Consider the following 14,513-nt stretch of genomic DNA (forward strand, 5'->3'; position numbering starts at 1 on the left):
TTTGTGAACATGTCTAAAAAGATTGCCTTCAGTGTTTAAAAAGATTTTCAGAGAGGAGCAGAGACTCAATTATAAAAGGTGCCATAGGAAAAGTTAAAGCAATCATTAATGTAAAATAAAATAAGGAGGGCAATATAAGCAAGAAGAAGTATTGAACAAATAGTTCTCTTTCTCTTCTACAAAAAGACATTGATAGAGCAGACAGAGAAAGATACCAGGAAAAAGAAGCAACTCAGAAAACAAACACTTCAAACAAATTATTTGAAGATTCACACATCTTAGGCCTTATCTAATGCTTTTGATAGAATAAGATTATTCTCCTGTAGATTATAGCTCCTTTTAAAGTTAATTATCTGAAAGACTAAAAGTAGTTTTAAAAAACAATTCTAGGACTTGGACAGATATTGTGCACTAACATTCATGGAAGTATTACCACAACAGCCTGAAGGTGGAAACAATCCCAGTGCTCATCAGTAGAACAGATAAACAAAATGTAGTCTATGCATATGATGGGATATCGTTCAGCCTTACAGGGGAATAAAATTCAGACACATGCCACATAGGAACTAACGCTAAATCTATGTTAAGTGTAAGAAATTAAGTCACAAAAGACAACATCTTGTGGTTCCAAATGACGTTATCTAGGTTTTCAAATTCATAGAGACAGATAGTAAAATGCACTGTGAGGAGAGGGAATAGGCAATTACTATTTAGTGGGTATGGAGTTTTAGTTTGGGAACACAAAATTGTTGTGGTCTGGGTGCACTGTCTGGTGTGATAAATGTGGCATTTTGGGAGACAAGATGGGAGGAGGGCTTGAGACCAGGAGTTTGGCACCAATCTGGGGGCTACATAGGAGATTCTGCCTCAATAGAAAAATAAAAAGTTAGCTGAGCATAGTGGTATGTGTCTAGTTGCCCAGATACTTGGGAGGCTGAGGCAGGAGGATCACTTGTTCTTGGGAATTTGACGTTACAGTGAACTATGATTAGGCCACCATCCTCCAACCTGAAGGACAGAGTGATACCTTGTCTCTAAAAGGAAATAAAAATAATAAAAATTTGTGGAGATGGAAGGTGGTAATGGTTGCTCAATGATGCAAATGTATCCAATGCTACTGAAATGTACATATCAAAATTAAGTGGGAAATTTTGTTATATATATTTTACCAAGTTAATAAAGGAATATATTCGTTTAAAATGTAAAAAAAAAATCAGTTAACAAAGTCTTAAAACAAAATCAATATCTAACTTCTCTATTCCTATGGTTTTGATAAAAACTATATAATTGTGATTTTAAACATAAAATCTTTTTTTTCCTTTTTTTAGAAATGGGATCTCACTATGTTGCCCAGGCTGGTCTTGAATTCCTGGTTTGAAGCCATCCTACTTCTTCAGCCTATCAAAATGCTAGGGATTACAGGCATAAACACTGTACCTCGCTGAAAATAACCTTCACTCGGCTGTAATAAAGCCTACATTAAAAAATTTAAGTTGAGAATTATGAAGACTTGGAAGACTGAAAATACTATATTTAGATTTTAAAAATGTGAAAAAATTAAAGAATATGAGAAATGGCACTTAGGATTTTCCTTGACTTTGTCATTCTTTCCCATGCAACACCAATTCCAGCAGTAATTTCTTGACTCTTGGTTAGCTTTTTATTGCTCAACTGCCTTTAGATGCCATAAAAATACACATGCATTTAAATAAAGCTTTTTTTGGAGTTGGATCAGCCTGGAGGCTCTGTAAGATGTCATAATTATGACATACATCTCACCCTCTGAGGCCTTTAGGCTCCCTCCACCTTGATATTTAGAAGCCACAATTATGAACTTTTCAAATCTATTCTTAATTTTTTCCCCTTAATTTTCTTTTGAAACTTAATAACAGAACTGTGGTCCCTTCTTTCTTAACCGGACTTAGAAGTAGCAGGTGCCTTATATTAATAGTTTGGAAAGAAGAAAGCCTAGACTAGTTAAATCAAAATATATCACAGAATTAAAAGCATATTTTAAGTGATTAGCTCTCCACAAATTCTATAAAAAGGAAGAAGAAGGTGGTATTGGGATGAGCCTAGGCCAGCAAAACAAGGAAAAACTATCCTTATGCAGCAGTAACCAAACAGCTATCAGTTTCTTGAAGAACAATCTAAAGGGCGGGGAAAGGCAGAACTAGCAAAGGAAAAAGGCAAAGCTCAAAACATTACTGGCTAGGAAACAGACCGTGGAGGGCCCGGTAATGTCATAAGGAGTTGGAAATTATTGCGTTTGATGAAGGGAGGTTGGTTAGCAGTTTTTGGAAAGATCACTCTCAATGAAGTTTCACGAGATTAGAGACAATAAACTGAGAACTAGCCTTTCTAAGCACCGAGATGACATTTATGCCTCGGTTAGATCACAGAAGAAGACAGCACATCAGCTCCAACTTCACAGAGCGTCGGGTGGCGTGTTTTATGAAGAAAGATTAAAGCAGGTTTACAGGGAAAGTGCTGGAATGAGAATCTGGATTAGAGTGATTTTAATAGGGGCATGAATGAGAGATGGGAGTATGGAAAGTTTATTCAAAGCGTTTGGCTGTGTTTTAGTCGGCTTAGTCTGCCACAGCAAAGTACCAGAGACTGGGGATTTCTAAACAGCAGAAAAGTGTTTCTCAGCGTTCTGGAGGGTGGAAGTCTGAGGTCCTGTTGTCAGCATGGTCATGTTCTGATGAGGGCTCTAGTCCAGGGCTACCATCTTATTTTTATGCCCTCATATGGTAGATAGAGGATGGCCAGCAGTCCACGGTCTCCTTTATAAAAGCACCGATCCCCTTCATCAGGGCTCCACTCTCATGTCCTCCTTCCCTCCAAAAGCCCACTCTCCTAACACCATCCCAACAGGGGCTAGGATTTCAAACCCTGAATTTTGAGGGCATGCAAACATTCAGTTCATTACAGCTGGGAAGGAAATGAAGTAAATCAGTATCAAGAGAGTCTGATTTTTTTTTTTTTTTTAAGTATGAAGAGAAAACCAGGGAATGAGCCTGCAGGCTATGAAAGATAAATACAGACAGATAAAATATACTCCAAGGCTCCAGAGAAAGCATTGATAATAGTAGTATGGAAGAGATATGGGTCACAAGGTGGAAGGACCTTGCCCTAGATTAATGGAGGAGTAACTTTTCTCTTCTGTCAGAAAGAATGAAGGAAATGCGAATATGGATATAAATAGGTTGTAGGTTTGTTATTTGGGAGCTGGATTATTTTCCACATAATGGTTTCTGTATTTTGTCATCCATATACTATTAAAGCAAGGTAGTCTTGAAAGGTGAAAGAGGTTGAAGGTTTGAAGATAAAGAGGAAAATTGGATAGAGGTTTTGTGGCGATGGAGAGAAGTAATTGGATAAGGAAACATATATATAGGATTACCAGGCAATGTAAGTTTTATGGTTGTGACCTTGGCTGGGGATAATCTGTCTTACTTTATGGTCTTCATCTGTTGTTATTTTATCTTTGCAACGAACCCCAAGCTTGGTGCTATTAGACAGTGATCAGAAAATTGTGGAATACAGGGGAGTAATTTTGCAAGGGTCACACAGCTAGGAAGTGGAATGGCCACTAGTGAAAGGCTGGGAGTCCTAACTAGCACATGATAGTATCTGTGAGAGAGAACAGGTGATTGAGGAGATCCAGGGATGACCTTCCACCCTGATTTCCTGCTTTTCAGTGTTGTCTTTAAGTCTCCACAGAAAAGCACAGTGCGTAGTCACATATGCTCATGCGTGACACATAGCTAGATCATCACTCTTAGCTGTTGGGGCGCACAATGAATGTCAAGACTTTCTGTGATGCATCATCCAGGGATTTGCATGGTTGGAAGTAGATGTTTGCATGTGCACACAAGCTGGCTTAAGGATAGAAATGAGATGTCAACTGGGAGAAGATTGTGAATAAATGTGCCAAGTGAAACAGGTGCCCTGGGTTGGATCCTTTCCATATATCTCTCCTTTGAATATTAGGGGTATTGAGAGCTGTAGTGCCATTCCCAAGGAAATATTTCTATGAAATAAGAAATTCTTAATTAAATCCTAAGCATGTCAACACCATAGTTATTTCCGGGGATCATAAAGACAAAGACTAAAAAAGGTGGGAGCTGGTGAGGTAGATGCCGGACAGGAATGAGGAAATCAAACTGGTAGTATCTTTTAGTAAATTAGTTGAAAAAAAAATTACCAAGCCCTGACTCAGTGCCTATCCTGGACCCAGAGGTTATCCATATAGTTTAGGGCCTTGCTAAAACAGTAACACTAATAAGGCTGGTGTTTATACACGGAGACAGGAAGAATTAAGTTTGATATTTTATTTCTGTAGTCGCTGTTTCTATTTTTGACCAGTCAAGTTACAGAATCTCCTGTTCAGAGAATGAAATAAAGTTCTTAGACTCCATGCAATAGATTTTCTGGGAGTTACTTTCAAAAATGAAAATTTCTGGAGAGTAGCTTTTAACTATTAAATCAAACCATAAAAACACATGATCTTGTATATAAATATACCATATTTATATTTATATATCAAATATTATCTATATAACCATTATTTATTCATTACATAAACTGATTTTGAATTCATATATATGAATGCATATATTAATATTTGATTAGTGTATGGTTTATTTTTCCATTAAAAATTTTTTAATATTATTAATATTATTCATATAAAATTACTTGAAATTTGCTGAGAAATTTCAAATACTATTGCTACAAAAGATACATGAAGTGTTGCATAGGCTAAACAGCTTAACTTAGATATTCCACAATAATACATATGTCAAAACATGTGGTACATCCTGAATATATATGATTTTTATTGGTAAGTCAAAAAACAAAAGTATTAAAGTAATATACAAAATAAAAATAAAAGTAATGTATAAATATTCATATATGTATTAAAACATAATGTATATATTTCAACTTTAGATTATGCAATGATCATGATGGATAAATTTGGGAGCTATGGCTTCATATGCCCCTGGTGCTTTCCGATAAGTAAGATGTCAACAGTGCACAGCTTGTCAGTACGTGGAGTGCTCAGCACCCATACTGTTTGCAGGGAAACTCGTCAGGTGTGTTGGGCTATGAGCATGTCCTTCTTGTCCAAGCATTCTTTATATTTGTTTAGGTTATAAGTGGTAAGTCAGGTTCAATTTTCAGAAAAAATATGAAAGGGACATGGCCTTTAAGGGCTTTTTAAGACAAAATGCCATCAATGGATGTGATTTCTGTGACCAATTCATGTTGGTGGAATAGCAGATACAATACTAATGCATAGGACATCTGCGCAGATTCAGGAAAGACTCAAACACTTGGGACTATTGGAATAGTTCTTTCTTCTCAAAGTCTGACATGGAGGTTATCAACCCAACATTGAGAATAAACCCTGGAAATAAACACTGGAAATAAAGAACTATTAATTTCCAGGAAATAAGACATGGTACTTGAAATTTAAGTTGCCTTTATAATTCTAATAACCCGTTTTCCTCCAATCCAGGTCATTTCAGTCTTGTCTGCAGAAATAAAGCTGTATTCTATGCCACCTATGTAATCTATCTAAAGAAAGTTCTATATAAAATATAGCATCCCATTTGTCACCCTCACCAATTCTCAGCAAATTATAGGCCCCTTTACCTCCACGTCTAACTAACATGGGGCCCAGTATAGATGTCAAGGTCAGCCTCTGGGATTAGCAGTAAGTAGTGGGGTCAGGGAAATGAACTCAGTAAGACTGTTAATGTTACCAGACTCAGAGGACTCAGCAAATGAAATGGATAAGAAAGAATTGGAAGTTACATCTGCAGCTATAGTTCAAGAATTAATAGAAAGTGTCATGGGAATTAAGAGTAGGATATGGAAAATGTAGGAGATATTTTAAAGTCACGGTTTACCCTTGACTATGTATTTTTCTTAAGAGCATGAACTTTGGTTCTGCCACTATGAAATATACATATATGTACAACATCCACCTTGGTAAAATGAAAATAACAATACTTACAGACACAATAATAATAGTTACAGAGTAGAGTTACTTAGATGATTAAAGGAAATATTGTGTGATAAAAACAACTCAGTGACTTGGAAGAATTATTCCTAAATAAATAGTAGCTATTATTATAATAGTACATTGTGATAGCATATCCATTATACTCTATACTTCTTGAAATAAGAGCCTGGTATTATTCATATTATTGTCTCACTCCCAATTGAGAGGTAATGTGTATGACCCGCGCTTCGAATCCGAACGAGGATTTATGCTAGTTTTGAGGGTAAGCCAAAAAAGGCCATATAGCTTTTGCCTATTCTCTTGGGGTATTCATTTTTGACAGCCTCAACTACTATGTCAGAAATCTGGCTATCCCAGACTACTAGGCTATGAGAAGGCCCAGGCCACAGGGAGAAGCCACGTGTAGTGGTTCCTGGTAAGGTCAGGTGACAGCCAGCATCAGTTACCAAACATGAAAGTAACCCTGTCTCCAGAAGATTCCAGTCCCGGACTATCACATCACCTCTACCCCGAGACTTCCCAGACGAAGGAAATCACGAGGCAAAGAAAAGCCATTGTTCCATCTTTGAATTTCTAACCCTCAGAAGAGAGGCATATAATAAAATGATTGTTTTAGATGTTAAACTTTGCAATCCTTTATTACATAAAAATAGTACATGGAAAAGATCTGGATATGTCTTAAACACGTGACATTTGTTTTGGAGCGAAGGGGTAGGCAGACGTGGGAAGGGGAATGAGGACACTACCACACCTTAGGAAGTTATCAGTGAGGGGTTAGACTTGCAGGGGTCCTCAAACTTTTTAAACAGGGGGCCAGTTCACTGTCCCTCAGACCATTGGAGGGCAGGAATGTGGGCCCTGGGACAAGTCGGCTGCTAAGCAGGACAGGTAGCGGCAGCAAAAACACCTGGCAGGCCTAGGCAGGCTGCATGTGGCTCAGGGGCCGTAGTTTGAGGACACCTGGCTTAGAAGAAAAGGAACCCAAACTATATGGTGTCAAAGGGTTGTTACACTGAATAATGACTAAGATACCATGATTATTCTTTACATATTTTTGATATATTTGATAAACACATAAATGTTTACCAAATAAAATCTAAAAAGTAAAATAAAGTCATAGCCTTTAGGGTATTTTATTACTAGAAGCCAAGGGGGGAAGGGAGAAACTTTTGAGAACTTAAAATAAAAACAAATCATAAGAAACGAAGGTTTTTTACTTCTACTTTCTTATTCTCTTAGAAATTTTATTCAGTAAGGACACATTTTCTTCCTGAATTAGGGCTAGTACCTATCAACACACAGGAAAATGAGGATAGATTAAGATCCCCCACTTTGTGCAAATAGTCTTAATATAGAAATACAAAACAGAAAATACAAACTTCAAAATGCTACATATGTGAGAACATTTTTCTTGCCAAAGAGCAATTTGATGAGGGGATCATTTTTTAAAAGTAAATCAGCCATTTAGCATTAATACTTTGGAACTAACTTTGCTCAGACAAAAAATAATGCTGAACATATCCATATGACTATATGTATTACAGAAGAAAGGCATTAGTAACTAATGTTTAGGTACTAAACATCAATCCCAGGGAGAGGATCTAATTAGCTCTAATTAGCCATGCCAGGGGACTACTTTCTAAGTAAGACTGCCTTATAATGAGGTGATTAACCTGTTTGGAAAGAGTTCCAGATAGACTTACTTTATACTTAATATATCCTATACGGAAGTGTTACAGCAAAGGTCCTCAAAATTGTTCCCCGGTATAATTGCCATCAAGAATCAATCGATCCTATTCTAGAAGAAGCAAAAATATTTTTATTATATTACTGATAGAGTAAATCCTAACACATCTGGATATCAGAAATTAGATGTTTTAAAGTCAAATTAAATCAATTTTATATGGAGCTGACTTTATGCTACCAAAATAACATTTGAACTCTAATCAATTGCAAATACAATTCTATAGTTGACCTACAGATATCAAAGAGAAAAATAATCTGTGATTGCATCAGTCAAAGTAACAGGCCTTTTTCCCAAAATAGGCTGTCTATTGTCTAATTAACTGAAAGGACTTCCACCGTCCTCAGAACACGATGGGATCTTGTGACTATTGTCAGAGAGACTGATGGCAACCAAAGGAATGGGCCTCGACACAAAGGAGACAGGAGCTTCTGTGCTCCTGCCACAAAGCACTTGACAAATTAGCAACAGGAGTTTTTGAACAATTGCTCTAACTTCAGTCCAAGCTTATCGCTGGCTTCTTCCCTTTAAATTGATGCTTTTATTATGGACTAACTGCAGTTTTACATAGGCATAGGTAATATCTATGTTATAATATATATCACATTATAATACATAACAATATATGACATGTGATATACATATATATGTTACATATGTGTTTGCTGTCAGCTTGTATAAAACAAAAAATAATTTACTTTGTGTTTTAACTTGACATGTTCTCCCCAAATGTTTCCATGCAGACATAGTAGACATATTCTTCTAACCGTTTAGTACTTTTCTTATTAGAAAACTATACTTAGATTGTCTATTTTGTGGACATCTCCGAACTAACTACTATTGTTTCACAAACCTTATTTTCTTATTTGTTGTCTTGGAAGTGAGTATTCGTGTGTGCGCACACGTGGGTGTATAAACTTTTTGCATAGACCACATGCAAATTCATGTAAAGTAATAATACAAAGCCTAGGAATAGAAAGGCAAAATCAAGAAGGAAATATTTAGAATGTTCGCATGGAAGAGACACTTATAAAAATCTAAGTATGTGGAAACAGAAACTAGAAATAAATACTTCTTCTGTACCTAATTAGAGAATATATAAATGACCCCATCCTCAACCTATGTCCCTTAGAGCCCAATAGTTACCCTAACTTGGGGGTTTCCAGAAACTATTCTTTCCCCTGTACAGTTATTACAGTGTAGCATTTTCATCTAGCTTAAATTCTTCTGTAGAGTCTAACACTATCTAAAGTATCTCTGTTATCCCAAATTCTATTTCTTCATTTGCCTTAGAGATTCTGAAGTTGGAACTTCTAGCTGGATGTCATCCTATAAATGGATAAATGTGTAGTGTGCTGACTAATTGACCAAATCAGTAGCAGATAAACAATTTTGTATCCAAGTTTCAAGACCTTCATTCATCGTTTGTTCTTCCCTGCAGTGGCAAAGTAAAGAAAAAATGATCAAGAAAATAAGAAATTTGGAATGAAAGAGAGGGTCGGAGAGGTAAGAAGGAAGAAAGAGAAGTTTCTGACTCTCTCCTTTATTGATCTTCCAATCCTGACTCATCCACTATCTTAGGGTATGCATTTGAAGAGCCTGGATACAGATGTAAGTGTTCTGGTATAAGGACACCAGGAAATTATGCAGGAAACTTCTGGTAAATTGAAGCCCTCTGTATCAGTGTGCTCACAGCTCCGACTCATTTAACCATTCACATTTCTCCATGCTCATTTCAAACAAAATACTTAAATGTCTCAACTTAAGGAAAACATATAAATTGGCTAGTAAGTGCTTGTACTGGCACCACATATACCAAAATTGGTTAGAAAATGGTTAGTAAAATGTTTTTAAAAGCCTTATATTAGAAATATGTGTATAGCAAGAACACGTGTAATGTGCTTGAAAGTCTTACATAAATAAAATATGAAAAATGAAAATTATTACCAAATGTCTTACAGCCTGACTTCATGTAAGCAGTAGTTTAGTCATCTGCAAAACCTGGGTTAATAGTAATACACACGAATATTCTATGAATTTTACTTAAAGAATATAATATAGTAATATTCTAAGTTAGAATAAAAAGAAGTGTTATATTTTTTTTAAGGAAATGACCAAAGTGGTTATATCTCTTATATTTTATTTGCTATGTATGCACATCTGACTGAAAAATATAGGTACAATATATATGTACAAGACGATGTCATGAAATTCATTGGAAGATAATTGTCAATTGGCTTTTATTAAACATATATTAAAAATTCCTGGGCGGCGCCTGTGGCTCAAAGGAGTAGGCACCGGCCCCATACACCAGAGGTGGTGGGTTCAAACCCAGCCCAGGCCAAAAAATGAAAAAAAAAAAAAAAATCCCACACAAGATGAAAAAATTGCAGATATTAACACATTATGATACAAGAAAGAATATGAATGTTCCTCTGAAGCTTCAAAAATTTATTTCATTGAATTCAGAGGAATAATTTTCAATGGTACTCTAAATAGTAAGTACAAATATTTGGCTGTAATGTAGTATTTTTCTGTCACTACTGAAACATCATTTTATTTTTACCTCCACATTTTATTCTAGAATTTTAATTGGAGCTTTTCCGTTTAGATAACAAATGGCAATTTTCTATCTCATTTGTTCGTGTGTGGGCTTTTTGTTATCTCTTTAGGATCAGAGTAGACATTGAAAACAAATATATAGGCTCGATGTATCTATTCTGAACTTGGAAAGTAGAACTTTCCAAATAAAATGAAGTGTGGAATATATAAAAATTACAGTTTCCAAGAATAGATTGCACACAAACACAATTTAACATAAAAGGGTATGGAATTGTCACTTCAAAATCAAGAACAATTAATAAGCTATTTTGACTAATAAAATACTTGCTTCAATAAAATCTCTCATTAGATTAATATTTATGCAAAATATAATTCTATTATCTTTAGCATAATGCTTAATATTACAAGTTATGAAACTTATACACATTTGTAAAATAACAGTATATATATGGAGAAGGAGACAGTGAGATAGAAAGCAAGAGAGAAAAAAATGATTTATACTGTGGTTCACTACCATCACCAAGTAAATATAAACTGGTTGATAATTATATATTGCTGACCTATAAAACTGATAAGAAGCACAAAACTAATTATAAGTCAGTACATATTATTTATTAGCAGGACTTGGTAATCAAGGCTTTATGATGTAGAATTTCTATTTATTCTGCATCTTGGTTATTATAGGTGAGGTATATAAAAAGACTGAGAAAGCTAAGAGGTATTCCTAATACCTGAAAAGATGGTTATGCAGTTTCAAGACTCTGCATAGGCAAGGCATATATCAGTTTTCATCCATTACTTTTTTAGGTTTATAAAAAGTATATAAACAATAAAAGAAGTAAGAAATATAGAAGACAAAAACACAATGAAATAATGTTCCCACATTATGTAGCTACTGAAGTCTCAGAGAAAAGTACAGAAAGAAGCCACATCCCTCTGAACAGAATACGGGACATTGGACACCAGACCCTTTTAAAGAAGCAGTGTGGATTTTATAGTACCATTGTGATCCTCGGCCATCAGGGCTTGCTAGATGGTTTAGCTTTATTCAGTAAAATAGATTTAGGTATCAGACCTTGAAAATTTAAATTGGTTTTGAAAACATGATTATAATTTTAGGAAATCTTTCTAAGGCCACCAATACTTTCAAGATAGCTAAGTCCATTTTGCATATTATATGTTAATTCTTGCCAAGGTTGGATAGTTTTGCTCATGGAATTCAACACTTACATCTTTCCTAAGATTTTTATAAACTTCCACAATCATATTGATGGCTTCATACTTTAAAGTATTGATTGTTATTAATACCCAAATTTTAAAAGCAAGCACTCAAAATCCTCTATCTAAACCAGACCATTAGAAGTATAATGTATATGAATTTTAACAATGTAAATATGATTTTAAATAGCAATAGTGAATTTATGTGACTATATTAAATTTCAGTACTTTGTAATACAATGTATACTTTGAAATCACAGCACCATGAATATTTTTAGTATTATTGTTGCCTTGGAATATAAGACGGAAAGTCTTTATTTAAATCTTCAGTTTTACGAAAGAATATATTAAAGTTTAGAAAGTGAAGTAGTATGCTTCCTTGTAACAGTTAACTTACATTGGTCGAAATTTGGAAGGAATACGAGATAGACCTTTTGACTCTTAAGCACCGGAAAAATCATTACCTTTCTCAGTTCTTTCAATTTCTGTCATAAGAAGCATAGAGAGCAGAACTATATATTTTGGTAATTAATTTCCTTAAGATAATGTTAGAAACATCATGTTCTTTAAAATATAAATGAATTTCAAGGTGAGTATGCTAGAGGGTGATATTAATGGCAGATGATTTATTGTGACAAGAGATCTGATTTGAAACACCCTTATTAGGAGTACTTGAAAAAAAAAAAAAACCATCTGCAAATTCCTGAAAATATGAAAGCGTGCTATGGCTGAACCCGTCCCAGTGTGGAAACCTGAACATCTGCCTTTGTAAGTACGAAACTGCTTGTGAAAAATATGTCTTCCTTATAGAAATTTATTAGAACATTTTCCTATCCATAATATGGTTTAGGGAGTTACCTAAAATATCTGAAACTCTAAGTGAAGATTTAATCCATAAAAGCATAGATTGAAAGGTACATACTTAACCGACTCGGCAATATATAGCATTTTAGGGTTGTCATCTTAATACAGTTGGCCAATAATAATACATTGAGCACGTATTATATACCTGGCACTATTTGAACTTACATTAGAACCCTTTGATTTTCTGTCATTTCGGAAAGCATTTTCTATGTTATTATCTCAAGTAAAATATTCCTGTAACTTATTTATAAGCAAGACTTACCCACCTCAGATTTACAAAGAAGTTTCAATAATATGTGCTTTCACACTCATGAAAACATCAAGCTACACAAACACATTGAAATGACATCTGTCACTTAATGGCCAGGGAGGAATGTCATAAATTAGTAGTGCTACTGATAATAAAAATTAAATAGATATGGGAATCGTAGAGGTCTTTATTATTAAGAAGAATTAAAATTATTTTGTAGAGAGAAGTTCATTAGCTCTGGCACCTGAGAAGAGGTCATAATATTGGTCTTCTTGCATATAGGCTGTCAAATTTGAATATATTGACATAACCTTTCAATTCTCTCCTCCCCTCCCTTCCTCTTTAGGTCTCTCTCACTCCTGAATAAGTGTGGGACAGTAATGCCTTATAGGTTGCTAACTTTTCTGTTTTCCCTATGCGTATCTTAAAGTCTTCATGGGCATTTATGTTGTTAAACTCCTGAAGGGGTACAATAAATGCTACATTTTCCAAACAGCTTTTTTTTTTTTTTTTTTTTTGCTTAAAAGATTTTTAAATATATGAATAAAAAGTCATGGATGCTTCATAGAATGACATTTGGGAAAGCACAGGCTATTTCATTTTATAATATGGTTTTGGGTACATTCATAACCATATTCATTCTCAGGCTATTCAAAGATATTTAAATTATGTCATTAAGTACTACAAAGTAAACAGTGAAATTAATTTCATTGGTATGTCAATTTACATTCATATATTTCATGAATTGAGACTAACTCTTGCAAAATGAAAATGTCTCATTATTATAGATAGAAGACTTACTCACAGGTGCAATTTATTAATTAGATTACATTTGATTTAATTTTATGTTGTACCTGAAGTGAAATTCAAACAGTACAAAAAAATCACAAAAGAAAAATTCAGTTGTCACATGACCACTTTGTTCCCCTCTCCAGAAACAACTAGAGGTACAGGACTTTGGTGAATCCTTCTGAAAATAATCAGAGGCACACATAAATATCCTTTTGTACATTTTTTCTATCTTCCTTAAAACAAAAATTATAGCTTTTTGAGCTATGAGGAACAAGGTTGTGATTTATAATTTGTAGGGTAAAGAACAACCTGAGGCAATACCTAATGGATGTATTAAAAATAAGTTTTTATTTGTTTTACTAATCATTTTAATAGGTAAATTTAGTGAAAAATCAAATAAGACCTCACTAATCATGAAACTATTCACTATGACTATTCTTGCATAAAGCAGTACACTCAAGTCTATAGGTCTATAGTTTAGGAAAATTTAAAATTCTGAAAATACACTTATTATAAATTAATGCATTTATTTCTTATAAATTTCCATGGAAGAATATTATATCAACGCACTCGTGTAGGACAAAATTGAAACAAACATAAAAATTTTCCCTGGCAGTTAGCCCATAAAGGGTCTGTATATTTATATAAAACATCAACTTAGTCAAATACAGAGACCACAGAGCCTTTGGCTTTGAATATCGTAAATGATTTCACTTAAACATTCAGAATTGCTAATTATGATTGTGTAACTTCATGAAATGTGTAGAGTTCAAGGAAGAATAATTGATGCAAAGGTGATTGACTTCTGCCCCATTTTTGGAGGGGAAAGCAGTGGAGGGAGCCCTGTTTCCTTTTAGAGACAGAGAGGATACAGAGCCAAAGCTTTTGCTCATTCGCAGAGTAACTGCAATAAAGTCAGTATCTACAGTTTTAAGATATAGCCTACTTCTATCAGAAGAAAAATAATTTTGTTTGTCAAGGCTTTTTTTTTCATGAGGAATATGTCTCTAAAAATAGTTCGCATTGGCATGAACATGTACACTGGC

The 14,513-nt window shown here is 34.5% G+C and overlaps 1 protein-coding gene across 6 annotated transcripts in view; it reads right to left on the reverse strand.

The window, feature by feature from the left end:
- The window catches only part of DGKB (diacylglycerol kinase beta), a 694,453-nt gene that overhangs the window by 282,714 nt on the left and 397,226 nt on the right, over window positions 1-14,513 (reverse strand). The window lies entirely within an intron of this gene.

Source organism: Otolemur garnettii, unplaced genomic scaffold (assembly GCF_000181295.1).
Source record: "Otolemur garnettii isolate 467f Iridium unplaced genomic scaffold, OtoGar3 scaffold00005, whole genome shotgun sequence".
In the NCBI taxonomy this organism is placed as follows: domain Eukaryota; kingdom Metazoa; phylum Chordata; class Mammalia; order Primates; family Galagidae; genus Otolemur; species Otolemur garnettii.